The sequence below is a fragment of the Mirounga angustirostris genome, unplaced genomic scaffold (assembly GCF_029215605.1).
Source record: "Mirounga angustirostris isolate CCGP_5_RB_7025 unplaced genomic scaffold, mMirAng1.0.hap1 SCAF_5, whole genome shotgun sequence".
NCBI lineage: Eukaryota > Metazoa > Chordata > Mammalia > Carnivora > Phocidae > Mirounga > Mirounga angustirostris.
The window spans coordinates 27,326,721-27,352,388 of record NW_026991713.1 but is presented as its reverse complement, the minus strand read 5'-3'; the positions used below and the strand labels follow the sequence as shown (position 1 = coordinate 27,352,388).

Here is a 25,668-nt window from a genome sequence, read left to right as displayed (position 1 = left end):
CTAAAATGTTGATCTTCTAATTCCTCTTGCCTTGCTCTCTCTACCACACCAACTAAACTACAATAATTTGAGGGTAGCTAAAAAGACCAATACAGCCCATTCATGCCAATCATTACCAATCTGTCTCCAATACTTGATATTCCATCACCAAAAATACATACAGTTTGGAGGGTTAAAGGTCTTTTTCTTTTTCTCTTGCAACATTTATCCTCTAACATTATCATTCATTAATACCTAGGTGTTACCTTAAAGGAACTAAAAATCTAGTAAAACACTGGGCAAGAAGAAAGATTCAGAACACAACAACTAACTTAATAATCCTTAGCAAAAAAGATTTATGGTACATACTATCATTATTCTCACTTCACACAACAGAGAACTGAGGTGTGGAAACTAATTTGCCCAAAATCACATGGCTAATCAATGGGAGAAAGGTTTTTAACTTGAGTAGTCTAGCTCATCATCACTAAACCATACTGCTTCTCTGCTGGACATCTCCGCTGAGATGCACCACCTCAAGCACTCAAGACTGAGAGCAAATCGCTGTACTTAACTCAACACGCAAACATCCTATTCATCACTATTATTCAACATAAATGCTAAATAGGAGGAAATGATACTACTTTGAAATTCATTAATTAAAATGATTATAAAAGCTGCATAGAGGGGCGCCTGGATGGCTCAGTCAGTTAAGCATCTGCCTGCAGCTCAGATCTTGATCTCAGGGTCTTGGGATAGAGCCCCGCATCAGGCTCCCGCTCAGCAGGAAGTCTGCTTCTCCCTCTCTCTCTGCCGCTCCCCCTACTTATGCTCTTTCTCTCTGTCAAATAAAGAAAATCTTTTAAAAAGCTGCACAGAAAATGACAAAACATACACACTATAATTATGTATAAAAACTATTTATATAAGAGATTCAAAGGATATATATCCCAAAATACAAATGATTTCATAGCAAGACACAGTTGTGGATATTTTGGTTTTTAGTTTTTCAGGTTTTGGTTTTGCTCATTTTTTTTTTAGAATTCTAGATCCATAGTTCAATTACTTTTACACTGAAATTTTTCTTGTTATTAAAAATAAGAAAGAAAAAAAAATAAGCAGACGTCTCCAAATTGGATGATCCACATTCCTGTCATACTTTCCCAAAACGTAACCTTCTAAAACTTTGTAAACTTATCCAGAGTATGACTTTATTGTGTTCCTTTAAAATCCATAAAATTCTCATGTTTTAACTCTCCTATCAGCTACCCTCCTCTAAAAAACAAAGCAAGATTCTTTCCCAAAACGGTATGCTTGAGACATGAATTTATAAAGAAAGAAAAGCCAGCTATCTAGATTTGATGATACTCGTGCATCTGGCAAAAAAGGTAGCTCGATGGTGAAAAAGTTAAAGACCCTTTAAATTATATACTTAATATAAAGAATTGTATAAAATTAGAAATTCATTTTTGACCCATCAACATTTCAATAGCTTCACACCACCATGGTTTTTAAAACTAGTAACCCCATCCTCAAAAGCACTGGAAACTAAAGCTGTACCTCCCAAGAATTATATTTTCCCCATTTCCGTATCATTTACTTTTCCAGAGGGCAGGTGGCTTTTCATCTGAGATTTACCTTCCCTGTGAAGTAAGGAATTCAGAGATATATCTACATAATCCTATTACCGCCACCAAAAATACCTTTTCTCAAATTTGCCTAAAATAGTCCTAATAAACAGACCTAAGTAAGCCCAAGAGGCATGAAGAGTAAAGGGAAAAACAAGAGAGAAACTATCGATGCTTTTTCATAACCGTATTTTAAACACATTCCCCCTGATTATTGTTAAACTGTCTAATAACTTCTTGTTCTGTTCTTAGGTCGCCAAAATCCCATTATTTTAATGAGAAGTCCAATTACAGTAATGATCCTGAAGAAACAATATAAAGCATTCTAACTTTTCTACTTATAAAAGTTTTACTTTGTGGAAACAACAGGATAAGAATAAGAATAATTTCTGCTAGGGGCGCCTGGGTGGCTCAGTTAGTTAAGAGTCTATCTTCAGCTCAGATCCTGAGCCCAGGGTCCTGGGATGGGGCTCGCCACTCAGCAGCAGGCTTAGCGGGGAGCCTACTTCTCCCTCTCCCTCTGCCACTCCCCCTGCTTGTGCTCTCTTGCTATCTCTCTCTCTCTCTGTGTAATAAATAAATAAAATCTTTAAAAATAATAATAATAATTTATGCTAAAAATTTAAAGTAATAGAGAGATAAGTATCTTCCAAATTATGCTTTTATAGAAAAGTATTACCTAAATTTAGGTATCTTTTACAGTAACCAAAAAGTACGTAACACATCTGCTCATCTCCCATGAAGTATCGAACATTCTGTAAGGCTCTGGATGTCAAAAGGAATGGGGACAGCATAAGAGAAATAAGGACCGTGCCTTGAGGTAGACTATAACCTGGCTGGAGAAACGAAACTAATGTAAACAAAAGGAGGTAGGAAACAACTTGAAAAAAATTAAATGCTAAATCAAAGAGCTCTGAATGCAAACAGAGAAAAAAAGAGATCAATGCCGGGGCGCCTGGGCGGCTCAGTCATTAAGCATCTGCCTTCAGCTCAGGTCGTGATCCCGGGGTCCTGGGATCGAGCCCCACATCGGGCTCTCTGCTCAGCGGGAAGCCTGCTTCTCCCTCTCCACTCCCCCCGCTTGTGTTCCCTCTCTTGCTGTGTCTCTGTCAAATAAATAAATAAAATCTTAAAAAAAAAAAAATAGATCAATGTCAGTTCTGATATTTGAAAAAAAAGTCCATTCCTTGAAGGAAAAGTTAAATTTACTTCAGTGACAATCATTCCAACTAGATGAAATCAAAAAATACACAAAAGCTGAGAATACAGAAATAAGAACACTGTATTTTTTTAAAGATTTATTTATTTTAGACAAAGAGAAGGGGGGTGGGGAGACAGGGAGAGAGAATCGCAAGCAGACTCCCGGCTGAGCAGGAAACCCGCCATGGGGGGCTCAATCTCACAACCCTGAGATCATGACCTGAGCTGAAATCAAGTGTCAAGTGTCGGACGCTCAACTGACTGAGCCACCCAGGCACTCCAATAAGAACGCTGTTTTTAAGGAAAATAAATGTGTTGGACAGAAAGTTATACACACACACACACACACACACACACACACACAAAACAGGTATTAAATAGGTTAAACTGATAATATAGAATGAGTAGGAGATATAAAACATTGAAATATGCCATGGTAAACAGAGAATGGCCACAACTCCGGTCCAGATAGCTTTTGCAGTTAACATAGACACCAAGCTGCCTCAGTTCCAAAGATCAATAACAGATAAAGAATTTTAAAATATTAAAGAGGTAGAACCATGTTCAAAAACAAGGTAAGTATCTCAGTAGACAAAAAATAAAACAGAAACACACAGAGTATAGAGTATAGAGTTCTGGGACCTAAAATAGGTAGAGGCAACCAAATTCTTACAGGATAATGGGGACCAAGATGCCCTACATGTTTTAGGCATCAAGAAGCCTGGCCCACTACAGGAACTCAGAAAGTTAAGCAAAGCTCCTGCCCTTGCCATGAACAGAAAATTTTTCAAGGGTGTAAATTCCACCAAGCCCTGTATCTGGGCTTGATGTCTGATCAAAACTTTTATAGGCAGGGATGAATAGGCATTCTAAGCAAAGCATTATTTATGAAAGTGAAAAATTATAAGTAATCTGTATGTTCAAAACAAAGAAACGGTTAACTAAATTATGACATAACCACTCAGCAAATTTGACAATTAAAACCTTAACAATTAAAAATAGAGATTTATTAGAAAAATGATAATGCATGTGATATAATGCTGAGTTTGTAAGAGACAACGGACAAAGTTTGGATATATTATGACTTAGATTATATAAAAATATAAACACAAAGAAATTGAAAGGTCATATAAAACTGATGAGTTTTATGTTAGGGCTATTTTTGTTGTTGTTACTATTTTTTCCCTATGTAATTAAAAGGATAATGGGGCACCTGGGTGGCCCAGCTGCTTAAGTATCTGACTCTTGATCTCAGTTCAGGTCATGATCTCAGAGTCATGAGATCAAGGCCCATGATGGGCTCCCTGCTCAGTGGGGAGTCTGCTTGAGATTCTCTCTCTCCCTCTCCCTCTGCCCCTCCCCCCACTCTCTCCCTCTCTAAAATAATCTTTTTTAAAATTAATTAATTAAAAGGACGAGATTTGTATTGATGGATTTTGTTAAGCACCAGCCCACCTCCCCCAAAAAATATTTCATTAGTTTTGTCATACTATTAAATTTCTCAAATTTTAAAAAAATTAAATTTAAAAAAATATCTGGAGTTGCAAAAAGATCCAGATAATTATAATCAAACACCCATCACTAATGTTTAGTTGCTTTGGCCAAAGAGATCAATATTTGAAAATATGGGGGGAAAGTTTATATACTTCAACCAAGTAAAGTAAGAGTAGAGGCCTGCAATATATAGGCTACCCTAAATTATTGGTAGTATAAAAACAGATTTCTACTACCAAAAATTATAAGATCAATATAAAACAGCATTAATCTCTGCAAAAACTGCTACAGAAGAATTAAATACAGGTTTTTGATGAAAGAACAGAACTTCATTGGAGAAAGAAAAAGTTATCATTGTTTACTGTATACAATACCTTGGAAGAAAGTGTCACTTTCCTAGAAGTTTTAACAATATGAAGTTTCTTTGAAATACATATTTGATTTCAGACCAGTCGCTTATGGAATGCAATTTAAATAATCTATGTGAAAATTATAATTGCACTGCTGTAATACAAAGCAACCAGCAGCTGTATCTTCCAATTGTGACTAAAAATCTTTATCTAATAGCAAAGAAAAACAGAATCAAAACCAGCATCTAGTAGCACATAAGAAACAACTTTTTTTTCTTATTTTTTTAAGATTTTATTTATTTATTTGACAGAGAGAGAGTGAACACACAAGCAGGGGGAGCAGCAGGGGGAGAGAGAGAAGCAGGCTTTCCACTGAGCAGGGAGCCCGATGCAGGGCTCGATCCCAGGACCCCGGGATCATGACCTGAGCCAAAGGCAGAGGCTTAACTGACTGAGCCACCCAGGTGCCCTGAAACAACTATTTTTTAGATGAATAACAAAAGTTTCCCTAATATCTGGTGATATGCCAAGTCAGAGTTTTGAAACTCTCAATATACTCTCCCCACCCCACCAGCTCTACATTTGATTTTACTCTAAGATCAAGCAGGAAGAGAGCAAAAATTTCATTGGTAAAATAAATCAGGTTCACAATCTAATTCCTACTAAAGATAAAGGACCTCACCTCTAAATCCTACCCACCTGCAAAGCACTAAAACTGACTAAAATTTTAAGTAGAACAGTCTTTGCACGTAGAAGAGACGTAATAAATGTTTAATAAGCAAATGTGGAGCCCACACCACTCTAGCTAAAACTAGGTAAAAAAGAAGGCAAACCAGCAAAAGCTGAGTTAATAACAGATTAATCTACAGAAAAAGTTGAGTTGACTAAAAATAAATGTTTGCTTTTGCAAAAATATTTGAAGAAAACATTGCTATAGGATACTGTACACACTTCATACTTACCAAATTAGTTCTGAAACTGGAAAGGATACTAGTATTAGAAATTAAATGACAGACAACCTCAAAATCTTGGTGATTTATGAGACATCTAGAAAAATTTCTTATAATATGTAACTTTCAGCATTGATTGTGTTACTCTGTTTCACCCTCCGTCTACCATAAAAACAAATTAGGAAGATTTTCACAAATTCAAAGTTTGAAAAGCCAGCTGCAAACATGCACACCACCTTGACAAGGGTGCTTTAAATAAATTATCTGATCCTTGTGCTGTAATTGGATAACCAAATTATATCTTAGGTCCCTCACTACTATTCCTATTACTATATCCTTAAAAATATTTTTTTAATTTCATGGAAAGCATTCCAAGGCTTCACAGGGAGTTTTCAGGCTCAACCTCTTAGTTTACCATATACTCTCTAGGTGGTATCATCTACTCCCTTAATTTTAATTACCCCAGTGCTAACAAAAAATAAAGCTCTAGGGGCGCCTGGGTGGCTCAGTCAGTTGAGCATCTGACTCTTGATTTCGGTTCAGGTCATGATCTCAGGGCCATGAGATTGAGGCCCACATCGGGCTCCATGTTAGGCATGGAGCCTGCTTAAGATTCTCTCTCTCCCTCTCCCCCCGCCCCCCCACCCCTGCTCATGCTCTCTCTCTCTCTCAAAAAAACCTGTAAATCTAATCCAGATCTCTGCTGAACTTCAAATTCGTATTTTCCTGTCCCATAAATATCTCTACCTGAATGCCTTGAAAGCACCCCAAAGCTAGTTTATTCAAAACCAAATTATCTTTTTTCATAAACCTACCACCCATCTGCATTCTCTACCTCAAATAACAGAAACATCACACACCCATCTTGCCTAAATCCAAAGCCTTATTACTCTTAACTTCTCTCTTCCTTAACCTTCATATCCAATCATCTACATAAATTCTGAATCCTTTCTCCATCTCCTTTGCCATTACTTTAGTTCAAGGTGCCATCATCTCTCACCTAGACTATAAAAGAGAGATCTAATTTAGCACTCTATATTTCTATACCCACATTTCCAAGTGCTTTCTAATTGCTTTCCCTAAACACCTCAAATGAATCATATCCAAAATCAAACCCTTCATTTATTTCAACCCTTTACCATCCCAGAGGAAAAGTTTTCTTTTCCTCCTATGTTCTCTACCTTAGTTAATAATAATCCTTTTATTTAAAACCTCAGTTAAAATCTAACTGAACCGAAATAGAAATTTGTACACCAATGTTCATAGCAGCATTATTCACAATAGCTAAAAGATGGAAACACCCCAATGTTCACTGATGGGTAAATGGATAAACAAAATGTGGTATACACATACAATGGAGTATTACCGACATTTAAAAGGAAGGAAATTCCAATACATGCTACGTACAATACGGATAAACCTAGGAAGACAGGTTTTATGCTAAGTGAAATAAGCCAGACACAAATGGACTAGTATGTATGGCTTCATTTATATGAGGTACCTATAATAACCAAATTCATACAGACAGAAGTAGAATAGTAGTTACCAGAGGCTAGAAGGTACAGGAAATAAGAAGTTATTGTTGAATGGTACAGTTTCAGTGTGGGATGATGAAACCTAGAGACAGTTCTGATGGATGCACAAAAATATGAATGTATGTAATGCCACTGAACTGTACATTTTATTTTTTTTTAAGATTTTATTTATTTATTTGAGAGAGAGAGAATGAGAGACAGCACGAGAGAGAAGAGGGCAGAGGGAGAAGCAGACCCCCTGCTGAGCAGGGAGCCCGATATGGGACTCGATCCCGGGACTCCAGGATCATGACCTGAGCCAAAGGCAGTGGCTTAACCAACTGAGCCACCCAGGCGCCCTGAACTGTACATTTTAAAATGGAAAATTTTATACTCTGGTTTCTCTTCAAATCACATAATTTTTTTTTTTTGCTTTTAAAATGGCAAATTTTATGTCACCACTATTTTCAAAATTTAAAAACTTTTTTAAAAACCTAACTGAATCTCAAGTTGGTGTTAAACCAACCACCTAGAAAATAATTATTTCAAGTGATTTAAGAACTACATAGGGGGTGCCTGGGTGGCTCAGTCGGTTAAGCGTCTGCCTTCAGCTCAGGTCATGATCCCAGAGTCCTGGGATCGAGCCCCGCATCGGGCTCCCTGCTCAGCGGGGAGTCTGCCCCTCTCCCTGCTCATGCCCTCTCTCTCTCTCTCTTTCTCTGAAATAAATAAAGTATTTTTTAAAAAGTACATAGACTTAGTGAAATATAGCATAAGGACAAAAATAACTGCTTTTAAAAAAAACAGTAAAATTCATTCAGTAGTCTTATAAATGGTAATATTAGTACTATTACGTTAAAGCTATTTATATATATTTTCAGGAAAAAAACCTATGTTAATGTTAGGAACCAAGATATTTAGTATAAGACAAAAAAGATACAAACTCATAGTAAAAACCATTTTATACTTTTTTTTTTTAAGATTTTATTTATTTATTTGAGAGAGAGAATGAGAGAGAACACATGAAAGGGGGGAGGGTCAGAGGGAGAAGCAGACTCCCTGCCAAGCAGGGAGCCCAATGTGGGACTCGATCCAGGGACTCCAGGATCATGACCTGAGCCGAAGGCAGTTGCTTAACCAACTGAGCCACCCAGGCGCCCAAAAACCATTTTATACTCTTAAATTTGAACTCATGTTTTGTTTTGCCATATATAAAGGGATAGAAATACTCCCTAGTTCTTATCACTTAAAAGCTTAAAAGCAGTGACAACCCAGAAGCAATGAGCACCTTTAGTGCCCAAACAATTTTATCTAAATCGCATTCCCCACTGAAAGGAACCAGGGCTTTTTGGAGAAATGGCTGATTTCAGCCTGAAGGAGAAATATTACAAGATGAACCTGGGACATACTGTTGTGCCAAAAGCAAAGAAGCTAGCAAACACTAATCAGGTCCTGTCAAAATGACAAGTCACTTTGAAGGCACTTCCATTAGCTAAAGCTGGGGCAATTTACACATCAAAAAATCCCACTGACTTCAATTGATTGAAACCTACTAAACATATATAAATCTGTGAGTTCATAAAATATATTTAAAAATCCACGAGTTCGGGGTGCCTGGGTGGCTCAGTTGGTTAAGCAACTGCCTTCGGCTCAGGTCATGATCCTGGAGTCCCGGGATCGAGTCTCGCATCGGGCTCCCTGCTCGGCGGGGAGTCTGCATCTCCCTCTGACCCTCCCCCCTCTCATGCTCTCTCTATCTCATTCTCTCTCTCAAATAAATAAATAAAATCTTTAAAAAAAAAAATCCACGAGTTCTCTTTCTTCAAGGACAGAAAAAGTCAAAAGACAAGCAAAGCTCATTCATCACTGCTAGAGTATGTACCAACTCTTATTCTAAAAATTAGCAATTAAAGAAAAAGATTTAAGCATTTACTTTGCCCTTCCAGTATGCGCTGAAATTCATGGCAACCAAACAGCCCACTTGATGTTGAAAGTTCTTCACAGAAAAATGTCAGTTAATGTATGCAGAAGGAATGAAAGATTTAGAAAATCACCATTTTGCAACTGTTGATAAAATCAGTCTTCTCAACTTAAAAGACATAAAACCTTTCCTGAATCTCCCCCTTCAAATAAGAAATCTTTCTGTCCTTTAAATTATATCAGGTCTCTTATTTATACTCTTGCAACACTTAATCGTAATATAAGGAAGAAGAAAGTGATGTCTGTGTTAAATTGTTTCAGTAATGACCCTCAATGAATCTCCCCTATGTTTTAATGCTCTTGTAATTTTCTGTGTAATCCTCTCCCACGTGGGCTCTGGACTGGCCATGAGACTTGACATGGCTAATGGTAGAGTAGCAAATGAGATACAAGCAGAGACTTGAAAAGTGCTTGCACAATGGGATTTGCTCTGTTATTGATGGAGACTCTTCTGCTACAATATAAGCCCAGGCTAGCCTTAGACTTATGTGGCCCAACGAATATAATCAGCAATCTAAGTACCTTAGATTGTCCATTCCAATCAAACTGACAAATAACCCCAGCTATATGAGTAACTTCAAGAGAGTCCACCAGAAGAACCACTCAGCCAAGCCTAGCCCAAACTGCTGATCCACAAAATCTACAGCAAACAAAATGGTGGTTGTTTTAAGTCAAAGCCAAAGTTTGGGGATGGTTTATTATGCAATAGATACAATTAGATATAGTAGATGCAATGTGGTATCTTCTCCACAAAAAAGAAAAGGAACCTTTTTGAGGCTGGGAACCCTAAACAGAATGAGGTATTCACCACAATTCCTAGTAAGGACACAATAAAAGTGTCCACCTGAATTTAATGGGACACACCATAGTTTTAACACACTAAAAAAAAGGATTAATGTAACTACTCCATTACATCATTCTGTTTTCCATCTTTTCTTTTTTAACTGTTTAAGTTAAACAAGAAACTGGAAGACTAAATGACAACTGCCAATCTAGTTTTCAGGGTATTTGAGTAAAATCAAGATGTTTTTATTCAATAACAATAGGCATTGGTGGAAAGAATACTGGAAAACCAACCCTCTCATACATGGTTAGTGAGAGCATAATTAAATGCAAAAAATGTACATACTCTCTGACTTTGTGCTCAGGAAATTACTCAGTGGTACCACCTATATATGTACAAGCATGTTCACTGCAGTATTGTTTATAATAGCAAAACTGGAAACAAAACTAAATGTCCTTCAACAGGGGAATAGTTAAATTTTGATAATCCACAGAATATAATATAGCTATTAAAAATAAACAAATAATAAAAGAAGTAGTTCTGGGGCACCTGGGTGGCTCAGTCATTTAAGTGTCCAACTCTTGATTTTGGCTCAGGTCATGATCTCAGAGTCGTTGAGATCGAGCACCACATAGGGCTCCACACTGGGCATGAAGCCTGCTTAAGATTCTCTCTCTCCCTCTCCTTCTGAGCCTCTACCCCCCCACCCCACCTGCATGCTCGCAGGCACTCACTCTATCAAAAAAAAAAGAAGTTCTGAAAGTGGTGGTACTTAAAGATCTCCAAACTATACTACGTGAAAAAAATTCAAACTCATATGAAGAATGATCGTATTTTTATAATATTAATGGATATATGCATCAGAAAATTGTGGAAAAACACAAAGAAACTATCAGCAATGATTACTGGAGAAGGGACCTTCTACTTTTCATTTTATACCTTCTGTACTCCTAATTCTAACTCCTGACTGTCAGTCTCAAACTTCATATAAAATTTGACTCTTAAGTCCTGCCTGCTTGCTCTAAATCTTCAACTTTGAAAATGGTCACTAATACTCTTTATTCTAATCTTCATAACAATTCTACCACCTTTAAACTTGTCTCATAATTCATTTTTGCTAATTACTTTTTTTTGTCCTCAGAATTCGTTCTTATTTCTCTGCCCTCTTAAAACTGAATATATCCTGGGGCGCCGGGGTGGCTCAGTTGTTAAGCGTCTGCCTTCGGCTCAGGTCATGGTCCCAGGGTCCTGGGATCCAGCCCAGCATTGGGCTCCCTGCTCTGCGGGAAGCCTGCTTCTCCCTCTCCCACTCCCCCCTCTCTCGCGTTCTCTCTCTCTGCTGAATAAATTAAAATATATACATATAAAAAAATTGAATATATCCTGATCCATATTAAATCCTGAAGTAGAAGGCTTACTCAGATTTTTGCAATAATATGACTTAGAAAACTTATAGTACCAAATAACACCACAGATGCTTCTCTATCCATCATACAACTATATACAATAATAGTACGCTTCTTGGGCACCTGGCTGGCACAACAGGTAGAATGTGCAACTCTTGATCTCCGAGTCCTGAGTTCAAGCCCCACACTGGGTAGGGTTACTTAAAATAAATAAATAGATAGATAGATAGATAGATAGATAGATAGATAGATAGATAGATAGATAAATTTGCCGATGTATCACAGTTAACTCTAACTTATTTATATTAGCTTTCAGCTGAGAACAATTCCTATTTTCTGAAATGTGAGCAATTCCATCTAAACTAGAGCCATCCTACAACTTTAATGAGCAAGCAAATACAGTCACCCATGTTGTTAAATTATTGATACTAAATTGAGTGCAATCCCTATTCAAGTCGTTTTCCCAAGTGGCTTCTAAGAGGCTATGCCTCCTGTTGCATCTAATTCCAACACTCTCCAAAATTTCTCAAGTGCTAACACAAAACATACTTCTGCATCGTAAGTCCTTCCTGCTAACCCACTGACACACAATACTACACAATGCCAAAGAAGGGGTCAGAAGCATATTCTTACCGAATGCAACTGGCTCTTGTTTTCAGTAGGGTCTGTCAAGTGTTCCAAACACAAAAGTCCACCTAAATCTAGGAAGAGTGATTCAGAGTATAGAAGTTGGAGTCACACAGACTTGCATTCAACTTCCAGTTTACCACTTAGAAGTCTTGCAGATTTATTAACTTCTCTAAGCCCAAATTCCCATTTGTAAAGTGGAACTAACAATGTCAGCCTCACAGAACTGTTGTAAGGATTAGATGAAATAATACATTTAAAATGTTTAAACCAGTGCCTAGCATTTGATAATATACTATAAATAACAGTCACTCATAACATTAAGACTTGAATCAAACTTTAAAAGTTGGAGAGCATCTCAAAAATTATGTTCCAATTGTATCACTTCATAGACAATGAAACTAAGCTCTAGAAAGTATAACTGGCTTACCTGACATCACTCTGCTATCTAATGGTAAAGTTGCAATTAAAACTTAGGTTTCCCAGGTCCCAATTCAATATTCTCTCTACTAACCAAAATATTTCTTGGTCATCTGTCTGGTACCCATCAAGACAATTTCTCTAATCTCAATTTCTTCAATGATAAATTATAGGGACGGATGATGGATCATGATCATGGATCCTTCTAACTCTAAAATTCTTATTCTATGATTCATTTGGGTCCTAAACTGGCTACCTTAAAAGCATGTCCATAGAAATAGTCAACTATATTTCCAATTTCTATATATACTTTGCTTTCTTATGGACATGTTCAAAACTCTAAAACTTTTATCAGTTATTAACGGTTACATGAAAGTAATTTACCTCTCAAAAGAAACCAAAAAAAAAAAAGAAAAAGGCAGCCAAGTCAATAAGAAATTGAGATTATTAAAACTAATTATAGATAAGTTATTAGTAACTAAATTGGGTTTGTAGACATCACACAATTAAGTCAATATTAAGCAAAAGAGTAAAAGTTTTTTTAATATTTAACATATTTTAAAAATATCTAACATAGGGACGCCTGGGTAGCTCAGTTGGTTAAGCGTCTGCCTTTGGCTCAGGTCATGATCCCAGGGTCCTGGGACTGAGTCCTGCATCAGGCTCCTTGCTCAGCAGGGAGCCTGCTTCTCTTTCTGCCTGCAGCTCCCCCTGCTTGTATGTGCATGCTCGCTCTCACTCTCCCCCTCTCTCTGACAAATAAATAAATAAATCTTTAAAAAAAACTAACATATAATTAAATATCTAACATATAATTAAAATTGAGCTACATATTTGAAGCAAATTTAGAGTATTATTTTTTTAAGATTTTATTTATTTATTTGAGAGAGAGAAAGCACGAGAGCAGGGGGGAGGGGTAGAGGGAGAGGGAGAAGCAGACTCCCCACTGAGCAGGGAGCCTGATGTGGGCCTACATCCCAGGATCCTGGGATCATGACCTGAGCAGAAGGCAGACACTTAACCAACTGAGCCACCCAGGCACCCCGAGTATCATGTGTTTTGTTTCAACAAATATGGATAGCCAGACACAAAAATATACCAAAATAAGAGTTCATACTCTACTTTTGGGAAGAAGCCACTTTTCATTTTTTAAGTCTTAAAATCTCTTGAGAGAACTGTGAATGGTGCTGATAATAAAACTTCCTGAACAGAGCATCAATGGGCCATGCTCATAATCCCAGCAAATGGTCTTACACAGTACTTAAGAATCTAACAGAAATTCTAATCTACTGGCTATGGATTCCTGTTATAAGAGATATGTAGAGTATCAGTTTCAAAGAAGTGGAACACAAAGTTCATAAAATTAAAATCCATCCTGAATATAATCATCTTTTATGAATCCGTCAGACTATCCAAATACCAGATGATTTGTCATTTGAGTTCCCAAGGAAACAAACTCTGACACTCTGAAATCTACAAGCAGGTTTACTGGGGAGTGCTCTCAAGAACACCTGTGTGGGCACAGGGGAAGCATGACTGGGCAGAGGGAGAAGATAAACAGTACTGATCAGTAGCACAGTTGCAATAGCAACCTCAGCTAATCCTACCAAGAGTCCTGAAGCTAGATGGCCCTTCACAGAAGTCCCGAATCAAGGCAAGAGGATGATTTCTTTGTATTCCCCACATCAGCCAGTAATGAGGCTGCTTCTGGAAAGGGATATAATCTTGGGTGAGGAAGCTTCTTTCTATTAGGGCAACTCCCAGAGAAGGACAGAGCTATGAGCCATCAGCTCCATGACTCTAGGCAGCTAGGACAATGTGTCTCTGTCCTGAAGGAAGATCTAAGTGCCACATCAAAGCATCCACTGCAACAAATGTACCTTACTTGCATTTGAGATACTCATAAAGGGCTATACACGGGGGGGGGGGGGATATCTCAGTAGAGAAGGAGGAGAACTATCTTCTGGAACCTACTACATGGATGGCAGGTGCTGTGACAGTCATCTTACATGAGTTCTCAAATTTATCACTGAATCCTTGCTTCCTAAGACAGTTTTTTCTCAGCAAAGATGCTAGAAAACAGGGTAAAAGTTATTTGGACTTGTTATATAACACATTTAAAATGCTACTTTAGGGTGGCAAATGATCTGCAGACTCAAAATCTTGGTACTTTCTTGGTTTTCAAATAAGAGCTTTACCCTAAGAGCACCTTAGAAATCACCTAGGTGGTGTGCTCAGTGGACAGAGAAGGAAAGTGAAGCCAAGAAAAACTCAATGATTTGCCTAAGAACATGAATTCAAGTCTCTTGTTTCCAAATTCAGTGATTTCTCTACTTGCTCTGGTGACTTTATACTCAAAAACTTAATAAAATCAAAATAACCCTGAGGCATGAATCTTATTTTAAAGCTCAATACCAACTTCTTCTGGATCATTTGCATTTTCAAAATCATGAACATAAGAAACTTGAGTTTTATACTAGTTAAAGAAATGTCAATTGGTAGTCTGGCTAAATGAAATAGTCTATCTTTCTATTAACAATAATAGCTAACATATAACCTCTATGACAGGCATGAAGCCAAGCACTTTGTCTACATTATGTCATTTAATGCTTATGACAATCCTTTGAATAAATCAAAGGGATTGCTCCCATGTAGCCAAGGAGGGGGAAATACGGTTAAAGAAGCTAAATAAATTGTTAGCTAAGATTACAAATGTAACACACAAAGCTGGGATTCAATCTGACTTCAAAGCTTGTGTTCTTAATGTTAACCATACAGCCTGTGCTTCTTCTCAATTTTCCTTTTCTGAACTACTCAAATTTCTGTGATGTAGATGGTTTATTTTCATAACCAGAAACATATTATTTTATTATTTTCAAATATTTTTATTTTAAAACTATATTATTCCTTAAAATATTTAAAAGCTGCAGAGATATGAGGTTATATCAAAAAATAAACATCCCACAGAACAAAATAAATTCATATGTCCTTATCAGATATCTAACTCAATATGATTTACCACTTAATCTACCCCACATGACAATGTATTTTCGCATAGCACTGTATAAAGACAAAAATTCTTAAAACATTTTCCAAATATTAAAGTCCAAATAAAGTATCACTGAGACTCTAAAAACTTTTATATTAGCATACTTATGTAAAACTTAGCCAGAGTCTGATATTAAAGACTGAAATGAGACTAAAGGGTGGTTTTAAATTTCAACTACTGCTCTAGTCTATGCAACACTTAAACAGATGTCAATGCAACTAAATTATTCATGTTCTTGTATTTAATCTGTCAATCAATCATAATGCAGGTAATAGTCATGCTTCTATCCTAAAGTAAGCTATCCTACCATAGTCCATGTTGAGAACATAGTCCAAGACAGCCAGGTTATATGACCCTGTGTCTACTGACCAATTGACCAAAGATGTGATCACCTGGATCAAACAGCAGATATTCACAAGCTAGCTAGCAGCCAATAATAACATGGCCCAGTGGCAAAAAAGAAAAAAAAAAGAAGTGCCCAAAGCCAAGAACGAACTACTGCTAGGTTCCACGCTTAGGCCTTTAAATTGCAAACTATAAAGAGAAATGATTAATTAGCCACACAAACTGGCACTAAAAAGAATAACAGTGTAGTCATGTGGTAAAGTAAGAGTACATGGAACACCCCAGCAAATCAAAGCTATAACCCAACCAAAGTTTCAAAAGATCATAGACTCTGAGTATGCAGAAGCCATGAAGAAAAAAACTAGAATAGAGGGTAAGAAAATTAGCTGAGAGCGGAAACAAAAGTATATAGATACAGGGGACACAGATAAAGAGTCACTGAGTTCTTTAACAGCTCAACTCTACAGTGAAAATCTATAAAGCCCTGTCATGAAAGTCCCTAATAACACTACCTTGGAGCCTTCAAAGCCTTCCAGTAAAAATGAGAGGCTCAGCCCCATACTAAATGTTTGATTTTGAATTTCCGTAAAATTCCATCTTTCTTATCGCTGAGTGCATCTTTATAACCACTACTACGCTATTTTTGAGCTAACCTGATGGATCCTTTATTCCTAGAACCAAATGAATTTAATCATAACTATTATCACTATTTTAGAGCCATGGTAAAGCTCATTCTAGAAGAATGATGTGTAAATTGTGTGTTTCATGGTACCACAACTCCTAGAAGGAATAGTCCTAAGTATTATATGACCACACTCCACTTCCAACTTCAGTTGACTAAACCATCAATGAACACCTTTGGCCAGCCAGAGACCTATGCATGACCCAATGAAAAAAGATGCAGAGGACATTTTAAGTCTTCTCTTGTATTTGGGAATTGAGACACTGGGCCAGTTGATTACACAAAGCTAAGGTGAAAAGTACATAGAATTGAGTGGTCAGAAGACCATTTGGGGTCTTGAACACACTGAGAAAACAGCAACAAGGAGGATGGACACAAAGACAGAGAGACAAGATGCCAGTGGTCCATGAAAGACAAAGACAAGAAAAACTGCCTCCATCCCTGACACCATTATCATGAGGCCTAACTGTATAGCCAATTCTTCTTCATGGATCACTTTGAAGCTTTCCAATAAATCCCCCTTTCAACTTAAACTGATTTGAGGAAGTTTCTAATCCTTGAAAATAAAAAATCATTTATTAGAACATTGTCCAAGGATGACAGATTCATTCATGCATTTAATATTTAATTAGTTTCTGCTTCCTCTAATCCATATTCCTCAGCAAGTAGTCTATGCTCCCTGATTCCAATTCCTTACTTCCCAATTTGTCCTTATGACTCTCCTGAAACTGAACTAGGTATGACTCAACTGTTCCATTCAGTGGACACTTCTCAGTACTTACTTGACTTGACTTCTCTTCAAGATATGTATTTGTACATATCTAATACTTGCCTCCACTTGTCTCCTGTGTGCTGGACCTGTATTTCCACCTGCCTTATGAACATCTCCACTGGGATGGCCACACCTCTAATTCACATTCATCTTCCTCCCCAAATCTGCTCTTCTTCCTCCTCTATTCTTTACCTTAGTCCATTCCACTATCCTCTCAGCTACCCAAACTACTCACAAGTCAATAAGCCCTATCAATTTTACACCTTAATTTTCTTGAAAGTCATTCTTTCTTTATCCCCAAAGCCAATGTCTAAATTCAAGCTTTCATCATCTCCTGAACTGAAAACTAGAGATCCAGAAATTCTGATACAATAGAGGGGCTTGGGAATCTTTTTTTTTTTTTTTTTTTAAGAATTCCAAATGATTCGAATGTGTAACAATTTTAGAACTAAAAAGTTATTATTTTCTAGCCAGTCTCTCCCCTAATGGAGCCATCCTCTCTACACAGCCACCAACATATATTATTGAAAAACCACCAAGCATCAAACACGAAGTTAGATCCTACACACTAAAAAAAAAGAAAACAAAATCCCTACCCTAAGGGATCTCAAGTCTAGTAGGGAAATAGTCAGGTAAACAAATTACAAAAATTTTCTAGAGATCTAAATTGTAATAGCTACTATGTAACAGATGTTTATTGAATGCTGGATACTGTGGTGAGTACTTCATGAACATTATTTCATTTAATCCTTCCACAACACTTTGGGATATATAATATCATCAATTTACAGATGAAGCAACTGGGTCTCAGAGAGCTTGAAATTTTGTATAAGATCTCACCCTCATGAGTGGAGGAGCCCAGGGCTTAAATGATGGTCTAATACCAAAAGCCTGTTCTCCTAATTAGTATGGGATGTTTGGGGAGAAGAAGGGGGAAAAAAAAGGTAAGCAAATAACTCCCAGTGTCACTTGAACTGAGCACTGTCTACAAGTGATGCTAGGACAGTCTGAGCAGAATAAAGCACTTATACAGAGTTATGAAGGGATGAGAGAAGAGGGTAAGTTGTGAAAAACACAATTAGTGAGAATGGCAAGGTCAAGGCCATGTGCAGAGGTAGGTGGAGATGAGCCTGAAATCGTATAAAAGAACCAGAGCATTATGGGCCTTGTGTGCCAAGGTAAAGAGTTTGGACATCTCCTATGGGCACTGATTAATTACCAACATATTTTAGAAAGATGAGTGATTTACCAATTAACTTTCTATAAAGATTACCCAGGAAAAATATTTTTGGAGGGTTTTCCTTATTACAAATTCGATCATTTAAAAACTTTCCATGGCTCCTTATTGTCTACAGTATAAAGTCCAAAACCCTTTCCAGTCTCATCTCTTACAACGACACCCATTCACATGCAGAAAAGCTCACAACTCCCATAATGCTGTGCTAGGCTGTTTATGCTCTTGCATTTGCTTGGTCCCTGTCTCTAAAGATGGCTTCTCTCCCTTGCTCCTCTTTGCCTATCACTTCTAGCCTCTGCAAGACCTTCAACAATCCCATTCCTTGTCTCCCCTCAATCCTTCCTTCACAGGACTAGTTACTTTTTCTTTTGTTCTCACAAACTCTTCCTCTATGTATCTATTAACACTTACCACATTACTTTGTAATTATTTACATATCTGTTTCCCCCACTAAAACTCCTTAAGAGTTTTTAATCCCCAAGCCCAGCAAAGTAATTAGCACAGAATAAATGCCCAATAGTATGATGAATGTCTACACACCCACACCCACACGATTTAAAAAAGGGCGGGGGGGGGTGATAAGAAAAGTTTTCCTTGAAGAAATTTGGAGTATATAATAATAACAACAACAACAACAAAATACCAACATTAGCATCAGCTAACATTTACAGAGAGGTATGTGCCAGATACTGTCAAAGTCCTTTACGTATATTAATTCAGTTAGACCTTACAATAGTCCTATGAGACAGATACCATTATGACCATTTTAGTGAGACACAGAGAAATCAATAACTTGCCCAAAGCTACTCAGCTAGTAAATGGGATACAAATATCACCCCAGGCAGTCTGGCCCCAGAGTTCAGCCTGTTAACCACGAATCACACTGTCTCTTTAGCACAAGCAAAAGACCACCAGGATAAGAAGAAAAAACTCATTTCTAGCCCTGGTTCTTTTAAATCTCAATTTCTATTCTTTTTTTTTTTTTTTAAGATTTTTGTATTTATTTATTTGACAGAGACACAGCGAGAGAGGGAACACAAGCAGGGGGAGTGGGAGAGGGAGAAGCAGGCCTCCTGCAGAGCAGAGAGCCCGATGAGGGGCTCGATCCCAGGACTCTGGGACCATGACCTAAGCCGAAGGTACACGCTTAACAACTGAGCCACCCAGGCACCCCTCAATCTCTATTCTTAACACACTAAAAGTAAATCTACACAGACAGAAAATAATTCCACTTTTTAAAATTTGTTTAATAAATTAGTAGTAACTGCATCAAACTTAAATGTGTAACCAATCTGAGAAGCCTTCCCTAACATCTCAGTTTAGATCAGGGCCCTCTTGCTGTACGCTCTTGGGGCTCCCTGTGCTTTTCCTTCCTAAGATTCATCCATGTGACGAAAAAGCTATGGGATTCTTTGAAATTCCTCTTTCACTAAGCTCCACAGAGGTCCGTGTCTCTTTTACTCATCAGTGTGTCCACAGCACACAGTGGGCCCATACTAGACATCTGAAGAATAGATATGTTCAAAAGGTCTTCCTCGGGCGTCTGGGTAGCTCAGTCAGTTGAGCATCTGACTCTTGATCTGGGCTCAGGTCATGACCTCAGGGTCATGAGACTGAACCCCACGTCAGGCTCCTCACTCAGCATGGAGTCAGCGTGAGGATTTCTCTTTCTCTCCCTCTGTCCTTCCCCCTGCTCATGCCCACGCAATCTCTCTCTCAAATAAATAAATCTTTAAAAAAAAAAAAAAAAAGGTCTTCTTCCCTATTCATTACCTTTTTTTCTGCTCACATTGTCATCATGCTAATGCAAATCATAATTTCTTAGTGCCTAAAATATTAAAATCTCTCCTATGTGATCTCTGCCTAGACTCCCCTATGGTTTTAATATATCACATGCAACACTGACAAATAAATCTTCCTAAAACATTCCTTTTCAATACACATTCAATAAATATTATTAACTCCTACTTTGTGCCTGAAGAAAACCAGGATGTCACCCCAAAATATGCCACTTTGGCATACTGATTATTTTTAATTAAAGGCACTAAAACAGCAGGTACACAAGAACACTCTGACCCTCTTTTCTTCCTGAAAGCAGGAGATAAAACTCTCATGTGAAAGGCATCCTCACTGTAGCAGGAGGAGAAAAGACATTCTCATCACCAGAGACAGAGAATTTGGGGCTGAGAAATCTGTATAAACAAACCTTGTTAAACTAACCCTTATCTTCTTGGCTACTTCTTCACCATTTACTACCCCCCAACACAAACCCCTCTGTCTTGTTAATTCTTCACAAATGCATTGTTTCTTTGTCTAAAAGGTGTAAACACCTGTTCTGTCACTTACTTGGGTCCTCATTCTCTTGTGAAGCTGCCCATACATATGTAAAAACTTAATAAAATTTGTATCCTTTTCTCCTGTTAATCTGCCTCATGTCAGTTTAATTCCAAGTAAGGCCTAGCCAGACACCAAAGAAGGTAAAGAGAAATTCTGCCTCTCCTACATACCAAATATATTTCACTGCTTAATAAAATCTTATGATTTCCTGGGGCGCCTGGGTGGCTCAGTTGGTTAAGCGAATGCCTTCGGCTCAGGTCATGATCCTGGAGTCCCGGGATCGAGTCCCTCATCAGGCTCCCTGCTCAGCAGGGAGCCTGCTTCTCCCTCTGACCCTCCTCGCTCTCATGCTCTCTCTCTATCATTCTCTCTCTCTCGATAAATAAATAAAAATCCTTAAAAAAATTATTGAAAAAAAATAAAATCTTATGATTTCCTAATGCCTAAAGAATAAAGTTCAAAATGTCAAATTTGTCTGCTGAAATAAATGAGAAGGAAAGCCACCCCAGACCTGGGTTTCTAATCCCATTCCCCACTAAAAGAAATAGGGCTCCTCAGAGAAATGGCCAATTTCAGGGCTGGGAGAGAGTAATGGATGAACTTAGAATACATTGTTATGCCAGAAAGTAAGGAAGAGCTAAAAAAAAAGAAAAAAAAATTATAGAACCATGACAAAACAACATAGGGGCCACACGAAAGGGGCTCTCACTGTTCAAATCTGACACAGTTTGACCACCAAAATAATTAAGTACAGTGATGAGTTATAAACCATTTTTAAAAACTGAAATTATGAGTCCATAACAACAGGAAAGCAAAAAAAAGGAAGCTGAGGAGGAGGAGAGATGGATGGAGAGCGGGAAGGAAGAACAGGAAAGCCAATGACCAACTGGTAAAGAAGAAGGGAATGCTGGGGCACCTGGGTGGCTCAGATGGTTAAGCGTCTGCCTTCAGCTCAGATCATGATCCCAGGGTCCTGGAATCAAGCCCCAAATTGGGCTCCTGGCTGAGCAGGGAGCCTGCTTCTCCCTCTCCCTGTGCCTCTCCCCCTGCTCATGCTCTCTCTCTCTGTATCTTTGTGTCTCAAATGAATAAATAAATAAATAATAAAAATTAAAAAAAAAGAAGGGAATGCTGGAGTGGGAAAATCATTTTGCAGTCACTACGGTGAAGACTAGATGAAGCAAGAATGAACAATGAATGCTAAATTTAGGGGAAATTTTTTATAAGGAGCAAGATATTTGCATGATCTTATAAGCAGATGTCTATTTACTGCAAAAAGAAGAAAAAATATTATACAGTCAAAAAGTTGGACTACACCTTAACCTTTGACAAGATAATCAAAACTAACAGCACCTACGAAGGACAGAAAGACATCATGGGCCTCCAGATGTGATAACCTGAGAAGGACACATCTTCTAGGCAACACTCTGGCCCAGAATGCATAATTTCAATCTAATCACAAGAAAATACCAGGTAAAAATAATATGAAGAATAGTATAGGTGAAAAAAAGCTGGAGAGGATCTGTACTCTTCAAAAATACAAAGACATGTTGTGATGAAAAGAGGCTATACCAATATAACAACTAAATATAATATCTAATCGTAACTAGACCCTAAACTGGTGAAGGGGAAATGCTACAAAGGACATTACCAGATCAACTGGCAAAACTGGAATTATAGATAGCAAGTGAACCAATATAAATTAATTAATTTAACCACTATACTGTGGTTATGTAAATGAATATACTATTCTTCATTGAAGTATTCAGATGTAAAAGACCATAACTGATCTTCAAATCAATCAGAAAAAAAAAAAAATGACAGAGTAAGAGAAAAGAAAGTGTCCCTTGTATTATTTTATTCTTGCAACTTTTTATAAGTTTGAAACTAGTTCCAAATAAAAAGTTAAAAGTTATATATGAACTCAACTAGACCTGCACCATCCAATACAATAGCCATTATTGACATGGGGCTGTAGAGTAGTTGAAATATGGTTAGTCCAAATTGAGACATGCTGCTCATGCAAAATACACACCAGACTTCAAAGACTTAGTCAAAAAAAAAAAAAAAGGAATGTAAGATATCTGAATAATAATTTTTATACTGATTACATGTTGAATATTTTAGATATATTGGGTCAAAAGAAATATATTTTAAAAATTAATTTCACTTTTTACTTTAAATGTGGCTACTAGAAACTTTATTTTTTTTTTAAGATTTATTTATTTACTTAAGAGAGAGAGTTCACGAGCGAGGGTAGGGGCAGAGGGAGAGGGAGAGAGAGAATCCCAAGCAGACTTCCCGCTGAGTACAGAGCCCAAAGTAGGGCTTGATCCCAAGAACCTGAGATCATGACCTGAGCAGAAACCAAGAGTTGGATGCTTAACAGACTGAGCCACCCATGCGCCCCTTTTTTGTTGTCGTTTTTAAAGATTATTTATTTGAGAGAGAGAGACTTTAAATTATGTATGTAACTCACATTTGCACTGAACAGGGCTGAGCTAGACAATCAAGAATCTCCACAATGGGGTGCCACATTATCTTTGCAAATGTCTTTCTCAATTTCTTTCTGCTCTAAACATATCTCTTATCTCTAAAAGTCACTTGGTTTAAGCTACTTGAGGGTAAGGATTGTATCCTATTCACTGCTGTATCCCCAGTTTCTAGCACAAAGCAAGTGTTATAAATATCTGTTTATTAAAAGGCTATATGCAAAGGAAAAAGGGAGGGCAGGAAGAATGAACTTATTCCCATTTCTGTGTCTTGCTTATACTGTTCCTCCTTCCTAAAAAGAAACCTTCCTCTCTAAGACCTCTCCTAAACACACACATTCTTCAAAACCCTGTCTCATGCTCATTTTCTCCAAGACTCCCCGCTCACACAGGCTGGTTCCGATCTTTCCTCCCCTGTATTACTACAGCCTTCATTGTCTATATCATTTTCTTTGGCACTTAATCATATCCTTGAGGAAGAAGTTAGGTCTCGTATTTTCCCCCTATCTTCCACAGTGATTAGCACAGTGCTAACCATTATCAATTTGAGTAGTGGAGGAAAGGGTAACAAGGTGCCAGAAAAAGGGAAATGGATTGTGCTGGGAAAATTTGGCTCTTGTCTCAGTTTTGACATCTACTAACTGTGTTGCCTTAGATATCAGTTAATCTGTTTTTACTTCCTCGTTTTTAAAATCAGACCTGCTGACCATAAAAAAAAAGCCTTTTATTTCTACAATTCTATAATAATTAAATCCATTGTTTTCTTTGGCAATGTTATTGATATATACCAGTGAAAGGAAATCTAATACACTAAGAGTAAATTTCTTAAGAAAGAAATAGCAATAAAGTTTACAAACTGCCTAAAGTACTAAATACTGATCATTTATTCTGTCTGGTCATCAAGCACTTTATTTTTTCTTTCTTTTAAAGATTTTATTTTTAAGTAATCTCCACATCCAATGTGGGGCTGGAACCTAAAACCCTGAGATCAAGAGTCACATGCTCCAGGATGAGCCAGCCGGGTGCAACATGGTCATCAAGCACTTTATTTTTTCTTTCTTTTAAAGATTTTATTTTTAAGTAATCTCCACATCCAATGTGGGGCTGGAACCTAAAACCCTGAGATCAAGAGTCACATGCTCCAGGATGAGCCAGCCGGGTGCACCATGGTCATCAAGCACTTCAAATTCATAGTTCTCTTCAAAGGACCATTAAGCAAAATAGTTAACACATACATACTGGAACTACCTTAAAATTTTTCTTTTCTAATTCAGACCCTTTCAAGCCTCAAAAAGACAACTTTTAATAAGCTAATGGAAAAAAAAAGAAGAAGGAAGAGGAGGAGAAAAACCAGAAACAAATTTTCTGTGAAGTACCCTTGGGACCTTACTGGTGATATTCAAACACTCTGAGTTACAATTGATTGTAAGCACATTGTCTCTATCTTCTTTCAAAAATGCTTTTTTAAAGGACACTATTCAGAAGAAAATAACAACAGTTAAAAGGAAAAGGTCATCTAAAAACAGAACGTTAAAAGAATGCAATATAATTTCAAAGCATGGAGACCATTTCAAATGAATCTCTAAATTAGCAACTTTCATCTTAATCTTGTATTTTATTACCTCTGCTGAGAAACAAGATTATCAGTGTGGGGCAAAATAAAATGGTTGTCACGTTACATAATGTAAAGATTCTAGTTATACTTGCTAGTAAATACCACCTGTGGACTTAATAAAATGTATATGGTAGGTTCTAAACTAGTAATACAAATCACCAGATTTCTTTAAGGCTTTTATCAAAATGCCCCTATTACATGCTGAGATTTAACACTGACCCATCTGCAAGATAAATGCTGAACTCCTCTGAAAGGACTCTAGATCCTCTAGGGATCTAGTCTGTAGCTACCCATGCAGCTTCATCTCCCACTAATCCCTGCACATCATTTCACTTCCTAAACTTAATTGTTCACACTCCTCCTCCTATTACCTGCCCCTTTCATGACTTCATGCCTTGGCATTTGCTGCTCCCTCTGCCTGACATGCTCTTCCTTCTTTGGAGCTGAGAATATGACCTCCTCCCAGAAGCTTGTCCTGATGGTCCCAACACCCTCACACAGAGTAGCACTCAGGGCACTCTTCATTCTTCTATTACAGAGCATTGTAATCACTTTTAGATGTCCACTTCCCCTACCTGGCTGTGAGTTTTAAAGGCAGGACCCATACCTTCTTAACTGTTTCCCAGTCCCTTGCATAAGTTTGGTGTTTCCTGACACTCACTATAAATATACAGGGGTATAAAAGTAACTGTGAGAAACAATTCAAATTTTCCTATTAAAAGAGTATACACATTTAACACAGTGGTTCTCAATCAGGGGCAATTTTGTCCTTAGGAAACATATGGTAAAGCATGAAGATAATTTTGG

At 37.5% G+C, this 25,668-nt stretch overlaps 1 protein-coding gene across 4 annotated transcripts in view; it reads right to left on the bottom strand.

Annotated features, from left to right (window-relative positions):
* EEA1 (early endosome antigen 1) overlaps nt 1-25,668 on the bottom strand; it is a 128,034-nt gene that overhangs the window by 100,074 nt on the left and 2,292 nt on the right. The window lies entirely within an intron of this gene.